Raw genomic sequence first — 19570 nt, forward strand, 5'->3', positions numbered from 1 at the left:
ACATTGCTACACAGTTTAGAAAATCATTTTGTTTATTGTTTTTAGGTGATAGTCTGCAGGACCCAGGAATACCTGCATATCTACCAACTTGCAGTGTAGTTCCTGCACTCCACAGCCTCTTCTGTTCCATGCAAGTGGATTTTCTCCAGGGCAGGAGAAACTATTTCTAAGAAAAGAAACAGACTCAGCCAGCACACAGTAACACTAATCCTCTTGTTAACTGTAAATAACAAAAGGGCTACCTTACATGGATCATGTTTTTACTTTCCAAGTTCTTGATTAGGGGTGGGTTTTGATTATCGCTTTTCTGATTAAAATCCATGCTAAATGGAATAAAGTGATATTGATTCATGAAAATCCCGTGTCGATTTGTAAATTAACGTTATTATGCCTGAAACGCCAGCATATCAGGTTAAACCTCACAACATGTCGTCAAACACCATACAGCTAAAACAGTAACTGGGTTTACGGATTCTGCATACAAACGTGAACACAGAGCGCGGACCCGATGCGCCAGAATCCGATTTTGGTGTGTCGTCGGGTCCGCGCTGTCTTTGCCTCGCTGGCTTCTGCAGCTGCAGGTTTCATAACTCTCTGTTTACATCTCTAATCAAGTCTCACATGTGTCAGCTTTCTTTTAATAGATACGAAATTATGGATATATACTGTTAAATGATCAGAATTGTAATATTTCTGACTGAGGCAAAACTTTCCAGATTCCAATCAAATTGAATTGGATCCTGTATCGAATCAAAATGATTTTACAAATCAGTAACGATGCAGCCGTACTCAGCTTCCTAAGCATTTTCCCTTTCCAGTTCACAATCAATCCCACCCCTAGGTCAAAAATATGTATAGGACAATTGGCCTAATCTAATATTTTGTATGAACCTGTCCAACTGTCCAGTGATTAAATGACAAGTAGATGGAGGCAGGACTCCACAGCAGGGGCATACTCCATAATGTGCTGTGCGTTATCATATGTAGGGGAGAGCGGGGTAAGTTGTCACACGGGTAAGTTGTCACACTGTTCATAACTCCAACACTAGAGGCTCTATCTCAAAAATGAAATAGCCACTTTGTGTGACTTCTTCTTCTATAGTCAACCTCCTGTTCACATGTGGTCAAGACTGCTCTAATCTGAGGTGAGCACATCTTTTTTATTTTTTTGACCTAAAAGGAAAAATAAATCACTTTAAATTTTCTTCAGTACAACTTTGTTAGGTATAGATGTTACAAATTATTATTTTACACAAAATAGAGGAGACATTAACGTGTCTTTTGATACTTCAGCTGATGTGCTATGTTGAGCTAACCCTGACATTTAGCCAAAATTAGCATAAATGTCAGTTTGGGGCAAGTTGTCTCATTAACTTTGGGGCAAGTCGTCACATGTGACAACTTGCCCCAATACAAATAAATGCTCCAAAAAATTGTGATATTGTAATTCATTTGTATTTGCAATAAGGTTTTTGAAGAAAGGAAGGAGAGGCAGGAATTAAGGAAGGAAGGAAGAAAGTAAGATGGTTCGAAATTATCAACGAAAGACAGAGCGTGGCAGAACACCACCTGACATTATGTTAAAGGCAGTCAGGCAGGTAAAGATGCAGAACAAATCAATCAGAAGTACAGCAAAGGATTTTGACATAAATTACCGTACTCTAACTCGGTATTGTCAAAAGATTACCAGAGAAGAAATTGAAAGTCAGACAGCCATGCCAACAACAATGGTTGGTTATACAACGCCAAGGAAGATTTTTTCCCCTGATTTGGAAAAGCAGCTTGTTGAGTATATTACTAGGTCAGCTGACATTTATTTTGGTCTGTCACCAAGTGAGGTCAGAAAGCTTGCCTACCAGTTTGCTGTGGCACACGAACTGAAGTTTGTGCCTTTGTGGGCAGAAAAAGAAAAGGCCAGCAAAGAGTGGTTTACAGGCTTTTTAAAGCGGCATACAACATTGTCACTGAGAAAGCCAGAAGCAACTAGCCTTGCCAGGGCAAGTAGCTTCAACAGAGAGAATGTCAATGCTTTCTTTGACAACTTGGAGAAAGTGTTATGCAAATATGAGTTTGGACCAGGAGACATTTGGAATGTTGATGAAACTGGGGTCACCACTGTACATAAACCAGACAAAGTGTTGGCCAGACGTGGATTCAAACAAGTAGGGTCATTGACCTCTGCTGAAAGGGGAACCCTTGTCACACTGGCCTGTGCTGTCTCAGCCATAGGGAATAGTTTACCTCCATACTTTATTTTCCCGCGTGTCCACTTCCGTAACCATTTCCTGATCAACGGGCCACCCGGCAGCAAAGGAGGGGCAAATTCCTCTGGATGGATGAAAGACACACACTTTGTTGACTTCCTGCAACATTTCAATGAACATACAAAGTGTTCAAAGGAGAAGCCCTGTTTACTCCTTTTGGACAACCACGAGTCTCATCTGTCCATTGATGGACTCAATTATGCCAAAGAAAATGGCATAATCATGCTGTCATTCCCACCCCACTGCTCACATCGGCTCCAACCATTAGACAGGTCTGTCTACGGGCCACTAAAGAGGCACATCAACAGCACGTGTGATGCCTGGATGAGGAACAACCCTGGGAAGACAATGTCTATTTATGACATTCCTGGGATTGTGGCAATTGCATATCCTCTGGCTGCAACCCCATTGAACATTCAGGCTGGTTTTAGGGTGGCTGGGATTCAACCTTACAACAGAAATGTATTTCTGGAAGCCGAGTTTGCACCATCCTACGTCACAGATCGCCCTATTCCGGACCCTGCCCTGCCAGGCCCCAGCACTACCTCTGCACTGCCAGGCCCCAGCACCAACTCTGCACTGCTAGGCCCCAGCACCAACTCTGAACTGCCAAGCTCCAGCACCATCTCTATCACGAGCTCACCCTTACCCAGCACTGCAATTACTGACAGCAGACTACCAACTCCAGAGGACATCCGGCCATATCCAAAAGCTGGCCGCCGAAAACCATCCAGCAAAGGAAGAAAACGACGCAAATCAGCAATTCTAACCGACACGCCAGTGAAGCAGCAACTAGAAAAAGAAAAGAATAAGGCTGAATCTAGCAAAAAGCTGTTTCAAAAGAGAGGGACGCGAGGGGGGAAAACATCTGGACCTATGAAGAACAACGCAGCTAAAAGAAGAAAAATAATTCAAGAGTCATCATCAGATGATGAAGAGTGCTTCTGCCTTGTCTGTGTGGAGCCATTTTCAAACAGTCGTCCAAAAGAGACCTGGGTAAAATGCATAAAATGCAACAAATGGGCCCATGATGCTTGCACCTCAGGCCAGGCAATTTATGTGTGCCAGAATTGTGACTCTGAAGTTGAGTCTGATTAATCAGAAATAGGGCATCTGTTTTGTTCAGAGGATAAACATGTTAATTAAAGCAAGTTATTTGCAGCATTCCATTCAGTTATGATGGATTTATGTGCAAGCCAGAGAACATTTGAGTTTAAAGTTCAAACTAAAGTTTTCTTTCTACTTAATGTTTTGATTAAAATGTGTATTGGATTGAAATAATTGTTTTTTTCCAAATTCTCTTGGCATAATTGTTCAAATTTCCAGTTTTGGTTTGAATTTAACAATTAAAATCAATAATCACAATTAAGTATTTGTGTTCTTATTTTAAGATAATCTAGTGTGACAACTTACCTGCCGATGGGGCAAATTGTCACAAGTGCACATTCTCCATTCAACAGTCTACAACTCCGTAATGAGATAAGATATGAAAATGTAATGAATACATCATATGTGCCCGAGACTTCCTTCTTTCATTTGGTGAAACATTTATTACGTTGTGATGTATGGTGCTCAGTAAAAGTTAGTCAGTGTGAAAAGTGTGACAACTTACCCCGCTCTCCCCTATATTATATATATTGCTCACTTATTGTATTTACCAACATCAAGGAGTTATGAGCAAAGAAAGGCCACACCATAGTGCATGTTTAAATAGGGAAAGTTTATTGATCAAAATGTATTACGCAAATACACATTACATTTTTTTCTGCCCCCAATCGAGAAAACAAAACCAATTACATGTTCAAAGCAATGGAACGGTGGCCCAATATCAGAGAGAACTCCACTCTTGAGTGAGCAGTGATGATTGAGCAGTCCGTTTTATTTTGCAGATTCAAGCTGCTCTTCAAAATTTTCACCACCAGGGGCCCGTTCTTCGTACGTCGCTTACTACATCCAAGATCAAATGACACATCCAAGACCAAACCATCGCGCTAACCGTGAGCTCGCTAATCCGGTTCCCCGAACACACCTGCTGTTGACAATTAGTACAGCTGGACGCAGTAATATGACATCACTGGGTGTCGTAAAAGGGGCTACGCATCGATAGTAGAAACATTGATCGGCAACCCTTTGATTGGTTGGCGAAAATGTCGAAGGAGCGCGTTCGGTATTTTTCGGCAGCAGAGCAAGAACTCTTGAGTGAGGGATTTCAGGAGTTTCAGAGTTTAATCAGAACGCAAGGGAACAGTGCAAAGGCTGCAAAAGCAAGGAGCGAGGGCTGGCAGAAAGTTGCTGACAAATTAAACTCGTAGGTGATTTAATAATAATAATAACAATAATAATGGAGTGGATTTATATAGCGCTTTCCAAGGCACCCAAAGCGCTTTACGATACCACTATTCATTCACTCCCACATTCACACACTGGTGGAAGCAGCTACGGTTGTAGCCACAGCTGCCCTGGGACAGACTGACAGAAGCCAGGCTGCCATATCGCGCCATCGGCCCCTCTGGCCAACACCAGTAGGCGGTAGGGTAGATCTATCATATGACACTATATTATCCAATATTATATGGCATTATATTATATTATAATATGTTATATTATATCCCCTTTCACATTAGAGCCACAACAGGACCCACAAGAACATGGGAACAAGTAAAAGTGAAATACAGGAGTATTCTACAGAATGGTAATATTTATCTCTTATATTGCTTTTCGTCTCTTGGCAAGGGACCCTGTAATACTCTGTTAGTTTGTTCATAACAGCAACCAAGAAAAGGGCAGAGCAAAAAAAGACAGGTGGTGGTCCTGCACCCCCTCGTCAACAAGTTGGTTAAGTGAATAATACCCTCACGGGAATATCGATATCTCTCTATGAGCACACTGTCGTGCTGAGCTAAAGGATCCTGTCTGTCCCGCAATATACGCTGAATTCTGAGAACTCTCCTTATCAATCTTGCACCTTCCGCAATGGGTGGCTCGCGTAAACGGACAGGACATGGCTGCGACAGACTTCCCAAATTCACCTTCGCTTTTATAGCCGTGGTCTCCCATCTTGATTACACAAAGTAATTTACAATTACTACTCTGAAATATGAATTACATCTGTAATAATCACATACATGTAATAGAATGTTAATAGTACATTTCCCTTTTTTAGGAAATGACCTGTATGTATCTGTGTGACATCAATAAAAGGATCAAGTGCTGCATTATCTTGTTACATTGATGTTATTTATTTATCGTGAAACAGTGGTGGAATATCGCTGTTGCTTTCGTATAAATGAAGCGGACATGCCTGCGTGGCCGCGATCTAATCCTGTTTACATAAAGTAAACCTGCTCCCGAGCAGGTTTACGCTTACGGCTCTGTTGCTATGACAGCAAGTCCCGGATGAGCTTCGGGGAACCGAACGATCCAGGATCACGCGAAATCGTCAACAATCTAATCCAGCTAACCTACTTAGCGAGGTACGAAGAACGGGCCCCAGATGTCACCGGAGAGGACTGTGTTGAAAAGCTTCGAGTAATGAACCGTTTTTCAATACAAGCTTCAGTGCTTCGGAAAGCTTCATTTGGCCATCACTACTAAAAACCAAACCTGAAATCATAACACAAAGGGAGGACACGAGGCGAGGGGCAGAGAAACACCAAAATAACACAGAGTGACACAGACAAATCAACAAGGAACACTGACTGACATCCACTATATATACACACGCACAAGGCAATCAGGTAATGGCACACAGGAGGGGAGCACAGCTGATCCTAATTCACAAGACGACAGGAAGACACAAGCTGACACAGTGATAACAGACACAGACCTTCAAAGTAAAACAGGAAATTCACAAAGACAAACTCAGGGACACGAACAGAGCACAGGAGGGAGAACACTAAAGCGCTAAACACAAGAACCAAACCCAAAGCACTAATACAAAATAAGAATTAACACAAAACACAAGATGAATCCAAAATGAAACACAGAACGCTGGGTCAACGACCCAGGACCATGACAGTACCACCACCACCACCCGCCGGCTGGCTCCCGACAGCCTCAAAATACACCACCAGATCCAGGTGGTTCAGGACGGAGGGCCAGGAACAGAACAAAACAAGAGCCCCCAGGAGTCCAAACAAAGCGTCCATAATACACTCGCAGGAGCAAGCAGAGTCCAAAACATAGTTCAGGGGGCCGGCTCAGGGACTGATAGCACAACAGTTCACATAGTTGCTGGCTCAACGACCCAGGATCATGACATCATTGTTTACTTTCAAAAAACAAAATCAGCCCAATATGGTGAATGCCACTGTTAAGATAAATTGCTGAAATATATTTAATATTCATCCACTCGCTTCCGCTTATCCTTTTCAGGGTTGCGGGGGGCGCTGGAGCCTATCCCAGCTGTCATAGGGCGAGAGGCAGGGTACACCCTGGACAGGTCGCCAGTCTGTCGCAAGGCCAACACACAGGGACAGACAACCATTCACTCGCACATTCACACCTAGTGGCAATTTGGATTATCCAATTAACCTATCCCCACAAGCTGCATGTCTTTGGACGGTGGGAGGAAGCCGTTCCATTGCTTTGAGGATTGTTTAGGTTTTATCTGATACCAGTACCAAACCGGTACTTTTGAAACGGTGCCGGTACTTAAATGGTGCTCGAACCGGTGCTTAAAGAATGAAGAACTCAAAATTGGTCCAAAACCTCTCATGTTCAGCTATTTTTTTGTAAAAAGATAACAATGTTAGCCTTTTCTGCAGCTATGGGGCATATATGGTATCACTCTTGGCTGGAAGCAGCACTTAAACAATGGAAAACAACACCAACTTTGTCCAAAAACCTCTCATGTTAAACTATTTTCCACTTTTTCTTTGGTCATTTTAGCCTTTTTGGCCAGGGTGACAGGAGTATCTGCCATCAAACAAGAAGACAGCCGCATGTAGCTATGATGATGTTTGCTAGTTCACCTTACATGCATTAATGTAATAACGTGGTTAGCCTACTCAACGTAAATTACACACAGACAACATTAAGCTACGCACGCAGAGAAGAACGGCTGCTGCTGCCGTCATCATCCTCATCATTTCTGCTACACTGGCAGGGCTACAGGCCAGGATTCTCCTCTTTGGGTTTTTGGGGAATGTTGCTAACTCCGGGTCCGATAACAGGCAACCCACCCGCAGTAGATGTGCTCGGTGTGAGGTCTCGCAGCAAGCTATCAAATACGGCGCATTTCTCGGCTTTTAACAAAATGCTATACGTCGCCAGGTGTTTCATCGGATTCGAGGTGTTACTTCCCTTCCACAGTATCAGCTTAACCCTCTGGGGTCGCTGGACACGCCGGCGTGGCAAAATCACATGACCAATTTAAGACGACACAACTACAAGATGCAGCACGTCAGAGTCTCCATTTCAACTTGGGACTTCAAACTATATACCAGATTTTAAATTGTGTCGATAGGCCACGTAAAAGAGTTATGATAAAAGATACATGTGATGTTTTTTTCTGAACCAAACAGTGGTGTTTACAGCAGGAAGGATGGTAAAAACGGCGTTTTCTACAGACAAACAGCAAACTCTCTCCGCTTGCGAGTGAAAAAAGAAAAAGAAAAAACACCCCTTCCCTATTGGTGTTAGAGTTTACCATGTCAGCCAATCAAAAAAAGGATAAGGCAACATGTGTCATTTGGTTGTTTAGGGAGGAGGGGAAGTTTTTAGGAGTGACACCCGCGACGGAAAGTGGGAAAGCGGAAGACAGAGAGAGAGCGAGTTTTCATATGTGAGACAGTGATGTTTAGCGTGTTTGGAGGCTGTAGTTAGTTTGTTGTGTAGTTATTGTTTTGTATTGTGTGTCAGTTATATTGCTGAATTCATATTTGCTCTAAAAAAGCCGTCAAAGGCAGATTCCAGTGTAAACTCTGATTCCACTTGGAAAACTGGACTGATGCACCTCCTGCAGTCAGACCTGCAGGGTTTAGGCCTGTGCTGTTCTCCTTTGTCTTATACTGAACACAAACTACATTTTTTGGACTGACACAAATAATTTGTGTGCCTCATTATTTGATGCAGCACACCTGATTGTTCTGTAAATAGATTTAAATGGTTATATAAAAAACGCCTGAGGCCATGGCTGCATTTGTAGGTCAATAGTACCAAATAACTTTGTTGTTTGCGAAACTTGTGCATAATTTTTAGAAATGTACAATTTCTATTTGCACTTCAAGTTATGCAAATGATTCGTTAAACATGTTTGTGGGTTTTACAGTAAAAAATATAACTTTAAATGGTCTAGGTTCTAGTACTCACTGTTTGACTAACTTAAACTATTATACTAATAATGTGAATGTGAATCAATGTGGTTGTTAGTTTCAAGAGCAGCTGGGTGTTCTCGAATCATAACAAATGACAGCCAGTTTACCCTGTTGTCTCTGGTTCTGTACCGCTTCAGTTCTTTTTGGGAGGCATCACAGTGCAAAACTAATGGTTTTTCAAAATCAGGATAGCCCAAGAGTGGTGGACTTAGCAGATTGTCAGTAAGATGGTAGAGCACTGCCTGATGTTGGTCTGTCAATGTGATTGGCTGGCTTGAGGGAATTTGGTCTGATTTCTTCTGTCTCTTCTTGTGCATGCTTCCATTCGACCCTTTGTCTGTAAAGTGGCCTGGGAGTGGGTGAGAAGTTTGGTATATATGGACGGTAGTAGAACAAGCAAAACCAGCATTTTTCTCAAATCTCCTACCATCTCAGAAACAATAAAGTTAATCAAAGTTTTACATGTAATGGCTTTAAACACTCGTGTTTTATTCTATATCCCTTCAAGCCAATATAAGAGTGCCATTTATATAACTTTGGTTCTGCTTCGTGTTATGTATGACTTATGTGTTAATGGTCCAGGTAAAAATGTAATGTCGAATGCAGACATTTAAACAGTTGAAAAAACATGATTACAGCAACGTTTTGTTATCGAAATACGTTCATCACAGATCAGTGTTTCACATGTCAGTTCTGCATTTCTCTGCATTTTTCTCACCAAGCATGCTGTGATCTTATCTCACAGTAACTGAAGAATGACGAATGTGTTAAACAGAGGGACTATTTTTTCACTGACTTCTCTCTCAGAAAGGCTTCTCTTATGTTTATCCTCTTCAGTTCAGCTACCTCATACTTCAGTCCACCTTCAGTCTAGAGTCTGTTGTTCCCCTGGAGTCTTTCACTGGTTTGCTCTTTATGTTAAAACATTTGAGGTGTTTCTGAAAGTTAAAAAGGTCCTCTGATAATTTTACACATCACCACAAATGCCCCATCCCCTTTTAAAGAGTTAAATGCTATGTCAGGGTTTTATGGCAGATTTTGTGCATGTACCTTTTTGTACAATAGGTGTTGACTCATTTTTGAGTCAAACTTCTATTAAAGGTCAGATTGTGGAATCTATTCAGTAAATATCTGGGAACAGTTGTTGATACAAAGCTTAATTTTACTTTAATTCAATTTTAGGCTGTGTACAAAAATGGCCACCGGTGAGTCCCATGTTTGTTTCCACAGTGATTAAACCATGATGATTCTCTTTTATTGCATTTTAATGAATCTGTTTCATGTTTTTCTTTATCGTTATGGTTTGGATATCTGTAAAGAACAGAGGTTTAGTCAAATTGTTAAGTGGTCTAACTGGCTGATTGGTGAACCAAGAAGCCTCGAAACGAGTCGGTTACAGCAGTTGGTCGATGTTTCTTGATGATTTATAACCTTTGCAAAGTAAATTTCTGGTCCCACAACATAAACCAACACTGAATTAGCCTTGCTGTAGCAGCAACTTACTTTAATACAGTCATTGGTTGCACATGCAGAAGTAAAATGATGAAATTGCAGCACATTTAGTTGTCAGAAAGAGGAAGGAAGCAGCAGGTTAAACTAAGAAGTTTGTATCTCGAACACAGTGAGATTGCAAAGCAGAAATTCTGCACTCTGATCACATTTTAGGCATTTACAGTAACTGTGCACACTAACTATAGTGGACAGCACCATCAGATACACATCAGACATCATTCCTTGTATATATCATTTACCTGCTGATGTGTTTGAACTTGTCTGCAGCCACAGCAAAGAGAGGACACCAACCATGAGACTGAAAGGAGCACAAGCTGCAATCATCTGTCTTCTCACTTTGTCAGGTATTTTATATTTACATTTTCATATTTTACAGATAACAGACTCTTGATCAACTATAAGAAAATACACAGAAATATGGAACATTTGCAGTTGATGGTTTTCTAAACATTTTAAACTCCAGCTCTGTTTTTACAAGACTTGAAGAGAAAATAGTTTCTGTTAAATTTCTTTAACAGTCAATTTCTTTTTCAAGTGTATTTTTTTCTGTTTGACAAGTCTTTCTTCAAGTACATCATAAATAACTGCTCAGATGCAGACATAGGCTGAGCACTATTGTGTCATAGTCCGCGGTCAGTAAACCAGTGTACTGAGTGTTGTACTTTTAATTTCTTAGGATGGTTGTGTTTCAGGTTTCAGCTCTTCTGTTGTCCTTGGTTTGAGATTTCTACTGCTTAGCTTTTGGACCCTGTACCCCCATGTTCTGTGTTGGTTTACTTCTGTTCAGTGTCTATTCTGGGTCTGTGTGTCTGTCGTTTACTTCCTGTTTTACTTTAACAGTCTCTCGTCATCATATTGTGTTTGGTCTTTCCGCGTCTCATTATTATTATCAGTGTCAGCTGTGTCCCCTGTGCTGTTCCTTGTTAGCTTTCTGTGTATTTATGTCACAGTCTCCCTCAGTTCTGTGTCATGTCATCCCTGGTTTTGTGGAATTCTCCATGCGGTCAGAGTGGTCAGCTAACTAGCTTTTCCCAGTTTAGGTTTGTATTGTTTATTTCCCCAGTCTGTAAATAAAGCCCTTTTTTGAGTTACGCTCCACTTCCGAGTCTGCATCTGGGTCTTTTCCTGCCTGCACACAGCTGCTCCCTGACATGATGTAAGAAACTTTCCCATCAGCTGTAAAGTTCCACACATCAGTTTCTGATTTTCTCATTTATTTCTGTCACATCTCTTTTCTCACAAAAACCTTTCTCTTCAGTTCAGCCTCCTCGTGGCTCACAGGTGAAATTCCTTCGCTGCACCTTCAGAGTGTGTGTCCTCCTGCCTCAGCTCACACACAGGTTAACTGCAGAGAGCGTGGACACACCTTTAAAAGCAGAAGAATTCATTGTTTTGTTTCTGATGTGTTTCAGCAGTTCAGGGCGAGGATGTTTGGTCAGTGACTTACACCTCTACTCAGATTTGTGCCTTAAAAGGATCAACAGTGGTCATACGCTGCACCTACACGTACCCATCCAAAGAGAATGGGAACGTGACTGTAGTTGAAAAAGCTGTGTGGTTTACTAAAATGAAAGGTGATGAACATGTGGATGTGAGGACAGAGGCAGAGTTTGCAGGTCGTGTTCAGTATCACTGTGATAACAAAGACTGCACTCTGAGAATCACAGACCTGAGAGAGAGCGACGCAGCTGAGTACAAGTTCAGATTTGTGACAAACCAACCAGGAGGGAAATATACTGGATCACCTGGAGTCACTCTGTCTGTCACAGGTCAGATTTTTATACTTAAATGTTTTCAAAATAAAATGTTTTGGTGGAACTTTAAGACACTACAAGCTATGAATGTTGTGCATATTTTATATTTTGCTGTGTATAATGTTTAGTTCTCCAGGCACAAGTGATAAAAACTTGGCCAACCTTGTATCCTAATTGGAAAAAGGTGACGTGTCAGAGCAGCTGTCGTCTACCTGATCCTCATTCATATGTCTGGTACCAGAACGAAGTGAATATTGACAGAAAGGAGTCTTCTTCAAGATGTTCAAGATGGCGCTGGAGTGACGGCAGCCTTTCCAAGTAGCTCTGCAACACCGCACCTTTTTGTTAACTTTAACTTTTTAGACTAGGCTTTTCAAACTTTTTTTCACCTTCCTCTACTTATACCTCTTAGATATAGCGATACAAGATGGATAATGCACTTTTTAAAACTTCTGGAACCAGTTCCTTCATCTATTCGAGAGCGGAGCTGCTGGCACTAAAAACAAAGGGACAGACCGGCATGCGACACAACATCCCGGCCGAGCTAAAGAGGAGCTACAGAGGCTGCAAAGCTGGAGCGAGGAGAGCGGATCACCGGAGGCGATTCAAACCATCAATCCCGACAGTGATCATGGGCAACGTGAACTCGTTACAGAATAAGATTGACGAACTGTGCGCTCTGAACAACCACAGACTATACCGTGAGTGCAGCTTGTTTATCTTCACGGAGACGTGGCTAACCGAGCTAACGCTGCAGGCTAACGTAGACCTATGCGGTTTCACACCCGTGAGAGCCGATAGGGACACGCAGGCCAGCGGAAAAAGCAGAGGTGGGGGACTCATTGTCTACGTTAACAACAGATACTGTAACCCTGGACACGTCTCCGTTAAAGTTTCGGTATGCCGTCCGGACCTGGAGCTGCTAGCTGTTAGCTTGCGGCCATATTATCTACCTCGGGAGTTCAGTCATGTGATCTGTGTGTGTGTTTACATCCCTCCGAGGGCCGACACAACAGCTGCCTGTGAGAAAATACACACAGTCACAGCAAGACTTCAGACACAAAACCCCGAGGCTTTCATTATTATATCTGGAGACTTTAACCATGCCACACTAGACTCTACTCTGGCTGCTTTTCACCAGTTTGTGAATTGTCCCACAAGAAGCAACAGGACAATTGACCTACTGTATGCTAATGTGAGAGATGCATACAGAGCCACCCCCCTCCCCCCACTAGGGAAGTCAGACCACAACCTGGTTTACCTACAGCCACAATACACACCCCTCGTCCAAAGGCAGCCTGTCACAACACGCTCCATCAGGAGATGGACCCCAGGAAAGGAGGATGCTCTGAGGGACTGTTATGACACCACAGACTGGGATGTGCTCCTGAGCCCACATGGTGAGGACATAGAGGGGGCGACACACTGTCTTACAGACTACCTCAACTTTTGTGTGGACACGGTCGCCCCTCCTAAGACGGTACGGTCTTATCCTAATAACAAACCGTGGGTAACACAGGAAGTCAAAGCTGTCCTCAACATGAAGAAGAAGGCTTTCAGGAGCAAAGTGAAGGAGGAGATGAAGGCAGCACAGCGGGAGGTGAAACGCTGCCTGAGGGAAGCAAAGGACACCTACAGGAGGAAGGTGGAGCAGAAGTTGGAGAGGAACAATATGAGGGAGGTCTGGAATGGTGTGAAAACCATCACAGGCCACAACACCAAGAAAAGCACAGTGGGGGGGACTGTGGAGAAGGCAAACGAACTCAACAACTTCTTCAACAGGTTTGACCAGCCCACAACCCCCCCACCCTCACCTTCACTACAGAGTCCAATCCCCACTCTCCTACCTCCCTCGCTTCCCCCCCTCCTGACACCATGACACCCCCCTCCTCCAATCCCTCTCTCAGCAGCAAGACATCTCCCCCCCTCCCCTCTTCCCAAACATCTCCCAGTGTCACAGTGGATCAGGTCAGGAGACAACTGAGGAAGCTTCGCCCCAGAAAGGCAGCAGGCCCAGACAAGGTGTGTCCTAGGATGCTAAAGGCGTGTGCTGCTGAACTTGGGGAGCTGCTACAACGAGTCTTCAACCTCAGTCTGCGACTGGGGAGAGTGCCCGCCCTATGGAAGACATCCTGCATCGTCCCGGTCCCCAAAAATAACCGGCCCAATGAGCTGAATGACTTCCGACCGGTGGCACTGACGTCACATCTTATGAAGACTCTAGAGCGGCTCTTCCTCAACCTCCTCCGACCACAGGTACAACATGCCCAGGACCCACTACAGTTTGCATACAAGGTGGGTGTCGGAGTGGAGGATGCCATCCTGTACCTCCTACCCAGAGCCCACTAACACCTGGATGGGGGAAAAGGCACGGTCAGGATCCTGTTTCTTGACTTTTCCAGTGCCTTTAATACCATCCGGCCCTGTATGCTTCAGGAAAAACTGAACAGGATGGAGGTCGACCCCTGCCTGGTGGCTTGGATCTCCGACTACCTCATCGACAGACCACAGTACGTCAGGCTGAAGGACATCACGTCTGACACAGTGGTCAGCAGCACAGGAGCACCACAGGGAACTGTGCTGTCCCCTCTTCTCTTCACCCTGTACACCTCTGACTTCTGCTACAACTCTGAATTATGCCACATTCAGAAGTTTGCAGACGACACAGCCATCATGGGGTGTATCTGGGATGATCAGGAAGAGGAGTACAGAAGTCTGGTGAGGAACTTTGTCGCATGGAGTCACACAAACCACCTGCAACTCAACACCTCAAAGACTAAGGAACTGGTTGTGGACTTCGGGAGGTCTAGAGCAGGTCCACTGCCGGTTCAGATAGAGGGGGAGGAGGTGGAGGTGGTCAACAAGTACAAGTACCTCGGGCTGTGGGTGGACAATAAACTGGACTGGTCATGCAACACAGAGTACCTGTATAAAAAAGCCCAAAGCCGACTGTACTTCCTCAGGAGGCTGAGGTCTTTTAACATCTGCAGGAAGCTCCTGAGGATGTTTTACCAGTCGGTGGTTGCTGGAGTACTTTTCTATGCTGTGGTGTGCTGGGGGAGCAGCACAGCAAAGAAGGACTCATCCAGGCTGGAGAAACTGATCAGGAGGGCTAGCTCTGTGGTCGGCATGAAGCTGGACACTCTGGTGACAGTGGCAGAGAAAAGGACATTAAAGAAACTGATGGACATTATGGACAATGCCAGACATCCTCTGCACACGGCCATTAACAACCAGAAGAGTCTGTTCAGTGACAGGTTGCTTCTCCCAAAGACAAGAACTAACAGACTTAAAAACTCCTTTGTCCCACACGCCATCAGACTGTTTAACTCCTCCCTGGAGGGGAGAGGGAGGGGAAACAGGAGGACAAAGGAGGGAACAACTAAGCTGTAGTGCCTCTTCACCTCACTGTGCAATACCTTTTGTGCAATACTTTTGTAAATAGTCAACGGTGCAATAGACTCACTACTTGAAATGTGCAATTCACTTGTATTTTTATTTTTATTCCTATTTATTCTATTTATCCCCTTCGTATATTTTATTTATATTGTCTCTGTATTTATATATATGTGTGTGTGTATAACTCTGTAACTTCTGTCGGTGCTGTGCTTTTTTGGAAGTCGAATTTCCCAGAGGAACCCACCCGAGGGATTAATAAAGTTCTATCTTATCTTATCTTATCTTCTTTTGAAAAATACTTTGATGATACAGACAGCATTTCCTGTGCTGTAAAAGGATACGAGAAGCTTCCCTCTCCTCCAGTGTGTGAGTTTACTTCAGTCTTACACTGACAAAACATCATTAATTTCTGTTTCTAATAAAAAAGATGTTGCTGCATCTTCATGTTTATTTGATATCTCAGTAAAGCCAATAAATCAACAATAAGTCCCAACAGCCTCCTGCTCTGTGGTGCTGCAGTCAAATCTTCCTCTAACAAATCTGTTTCATATATTTTAGGTGTTGGTGATCGAACCTGTAACAGAGTGACTTACACCAACAGAAGCATCTGTGCCCTCAAAGGTTCATCAGTGGACATTTCTTGCATCTACAGTCATACACATCCTGCTGTGTCCAAATTCTGGTTCAGTCCTGATCAGTGGCAGCATCGCTCACACCCCGAGGACCTCAGAACAGACTCCCACTATGCAGGTCGTGTTGAGGTCATTGAAAGAGAGAGAGGAAGCTCCACTCTGAGAATCAGAAACCTGACAGAGAGGGATTCAGCCGAGTATCACTTTAAATTCAAAACACAAAGCTTTGAATGGAAGAGTAGTTTACCTGGAACAACTCTGAGTGTCACAGGTACTGAAGAACACACACTGTTAGCAGGTTTTTGTTTTTGTGATCTCAGATATCAAAGGTAGACTTACATATCCACACATAAAGCCTCTCTCTACATGATGTCACTGCTGTGCTGTCATATTCAGCTCTGCAGGTGAAGGTGAGCAGAATAATATCAGTCCAGCAGACTCAGACTGAGGCAGAGCTGAAGTGTCAAAGCAGCTGCAGTCCAGCTGGTCGTCTTTCTTACGTCTGGTTCAAGAACGGACAGAAAAACACGACACAGCAAACTTCTGCTTATACAGACTACTTTAATCCTGGAGACATCATCTCCTGTGCTTTCTCTGGATACGAGGATTACCGCTCTCCATCAGTGTGTGAGTTTAATTCACTGTGTCACCAACAACATATCACAGCTCCAAGCCAGCTACAGTTTATCATGCTGTAATGTTACATGAGTTTAAACGCCAACTTTAATAAAGAAATCTTTTATCTGCAGATCCGTCAAAGCTTCCCTCTGTGTCAGTGAGTCCCTCTGGTGAGATAGTGGAGGGCAGTTCAGTCACTCTGACCTGTCGCACACATGCTAATCCAGCAGCTAAGAACACTTTGTACAAAGGCAACCAAATCTTGCCTCTAACACCAGAAGGTATTTATAATTTCGCCTCCATCAGCTCTGAGGACAGAGGCATCTACGACTGCAAGACTGAGGATCAGCTCTCTGTGTCTTTATTCATAGATGTCCAGTGTAAGTAAACAGCAGCAGATTGATCTGTCTTGATAACAGTTTCCTGTAATGTTTTCATTCTTGGTGGAAATTTTCTCACACTGAATGTAAATAATTTTTCTCGGTTTCCTCCAGATGCTCCAAAGATTCCCTCTGTGTCAGTCAGTCCCTCTGGTGAGTTAGTGGAGGGTAGTTCAGTGACTCTGACCTGTAGCAGTGATGCTAACCCAGCAGCTAACTACACCTGGTACAAGGAGGATGATAAATCAGCAAAAGCATGTGGACAGAACTTCATCATCACTGACTTCAGACCTGAACACAGTGGAAGTTATTACTGTGAAGCCCAGAACACAAGAGGACGTCGCAGGTCCACCTCCCATCATCTCACTGTTGTGACAGGTAAGTTACTGATGCACCTGATGTTGAAACTGATAATATTATTGTTTGGTTTTCACCTCACAATAAAAACTACTGTGAGGGGACTGTTGTAATTTTTCACAAATGAAATTTAACTGAAAAAATAAAAAACATCCTGGAATCCTCGATTATCCAGTTTTGGTTTTAGTTCACAGCATTAAGTCCTGATATTCTAACATTTTTAGAGAAAATTGTATTATTTAATGATCAATCACTGATTAACCCATCAAGTTCAATGTTTTTGTTTCACTTACTTCCAGGCTCATGGGAACTTCCTGTAATCCTCTCAGTCTCTGTTACTGCTCTGGTCATCATACTCCTCTTTCTCCTGCTCTGGATTAGGTGGGATGTTTTAATAACTGATTTGGATTTTAAAGGTGTTTTTTGTTCAAGTCAATCTTAAGACAATAGTCAGAAATATTCAACTTTGATATGTTAGTCTCATAACCTAGTTTTTCTCAGGTTTGTGTGATTTCATGGCATCTTTAACAAAAACATGCGATGTAATCCTTCAGCGTTGTCGGGGTTTTGCAAAATGTAATCACAATTGTTGCAACCTTTTGGGAATGAACAAAACATTGAAATGACTTCATCTGACAGATATTAATTCTGTAGATGTACAGGTTCACACTGAGAGCACAGAAAAGACCAAAAACTAAGAGATCATTTTATTAGTCAACTCCAGAAACTTAAAGTCCTCTGAGACTTTGTTGACAATGTCATTGACAAGTTTAAAAGTTATGGTACATGGTGTGAAGCTGATCAGTTAGTACAGATTATAAGAACATCGCTAAACAAGCAAGCAAGCAATAAGTGCTGGAAAAACATACAGCAAAGGGTTTGTGTAGCATTAAAACTTATGACTAACCATCTCAGTCCATGGATTTCACTCGTTTTGAAAATTGCAGAATAATTGTGAGCCAAAACCTTTTATACTGGCAACAATTTTAAAAGAGAGCTGCATAGAGATATGGCCTTATATCTAATTTTGACTTCCTTTGAATGTTTATCCAGACTTTTCTGCACTTTTCTGATATATTTACATTACAACTTATGCTCATAACATCACTTTCCTGCAGGTTAGGTTGGCTGAAGACTGCTTCTGTTAGCTGTGATAATTTATCTTGTTCATAGTTTGGGAATTTATTCCACTGGATATTTGTATCATTAAAACATGAATCCATCCTGTTTGCTGAAATGTGTATGTTATTGTCTTATCAGAAGATCATTGAAACACCAATCAGAGGCTGCAGAGAGGCCAGACAACGGAGCACAGGTGAGTGATGAGACTTCAGATATTCCAGTGAAAACATCCTAAAACATAATGTTCAGACTTCAGAGTCACCAATTAGCTCAACCCATCACACAGACTGATTACATCCATTGTATCAATGTTCACCCATATTATTCATCTCGTCCTTCCACATTCATGCTTTTCTGCATTAACTTGTTAGCAAAATCAAGACACCTTGAGGTAGTAACAGATATTTAACTGTAAGAGGGGAGGAAGGAAGAAAGTGTCATGATATTAACGGTTTTAGTTTATTAGTTCCGTATGCAAAAAGTCAAAAAGCCCTAAAAAATGTTCATCCATGTGTTTGACAGACGGATGAAATTCAATATGCTGCTGTACAATTTAGTACAAACCGGCCAGACTTTGCTAACTCCAACTCCAGCTCAGCTCAGCGTGACAGATACCAGGAAGAGAGTGTTACATACTCCACCATGAATGTCAGAAGTGCTAGAAGGTGAGCAGCTCTTCACACAGGATAACTGCACCTCAAGTTTATTGTTTTAATACTTTGCATACAATAGTAGTATCATTTTATTGTTTACTTCACAGATCAAAACACCAAGCTGCTGTGGAGGATGCCTCTGCACTGTACAGCACCGTTAACAAACATCCCAGAGTATGAACACAGCCTGGAGCTGCTGTGTGTTTCATCAGGCTCCTCTGTTTCTGGGGGTAATAAGTGACTTGCCATGAATATAAATCATCAACACAAACCTCCAAAAGGACCATAAAGTACAACCAGCATCTCTTAAATCTAATGTGAACAAACTTCTCATTTTATGTTTGTGTATTTTTATTTCTTCGTCATCACAGCTCATAACCGAGTACTTTGCTGTATGTATGATCAATTTTGAAATGTCTCTTTCTGTTGCTTTATCTCACCAGTAGTTAGTAGGAACAAAGATGTTATTTCCCACACTAACTGTATCACAGTTTAGGTTAACTGTTGTTTAAATATCTTGTTTAAAGTTCAAAGAGACAGATTAGTGATCTCTGGTGCCACC

At 42.6% G+C, this 19570-nt stretch overlaps 1 pseudogene; it reads left to right on the top strand.

Moving 5' to 3' along the window:
* Positions 1 to 2486: 2486 nt before the first annotated feature.
* On the top strand, positions 2487 to 19188 carry LOC113018270 (uncharacterized; annotated as a pseudogene).
* The last annotated feature ends 382 nt before the right edge of the window (positions 19189 to 19570 follow it).

This window comes from Astatotilapia calliptera, unplaced genomic scaffold, assembly GCF_900246225.1.
Source record: "Astatotilapia calliptera unplaced genomic scaffold, fAstCal1.2 U_scaffold_52, whole genome shotgun sequence".
In the NCBI taxonomy this organism is placed as follows: Eukaryota; Metazoa; Chordata; class Actinopteri; order Cichliformes; family Cichlidae; genus Astatotilapia; species Astatotilapia calliptera.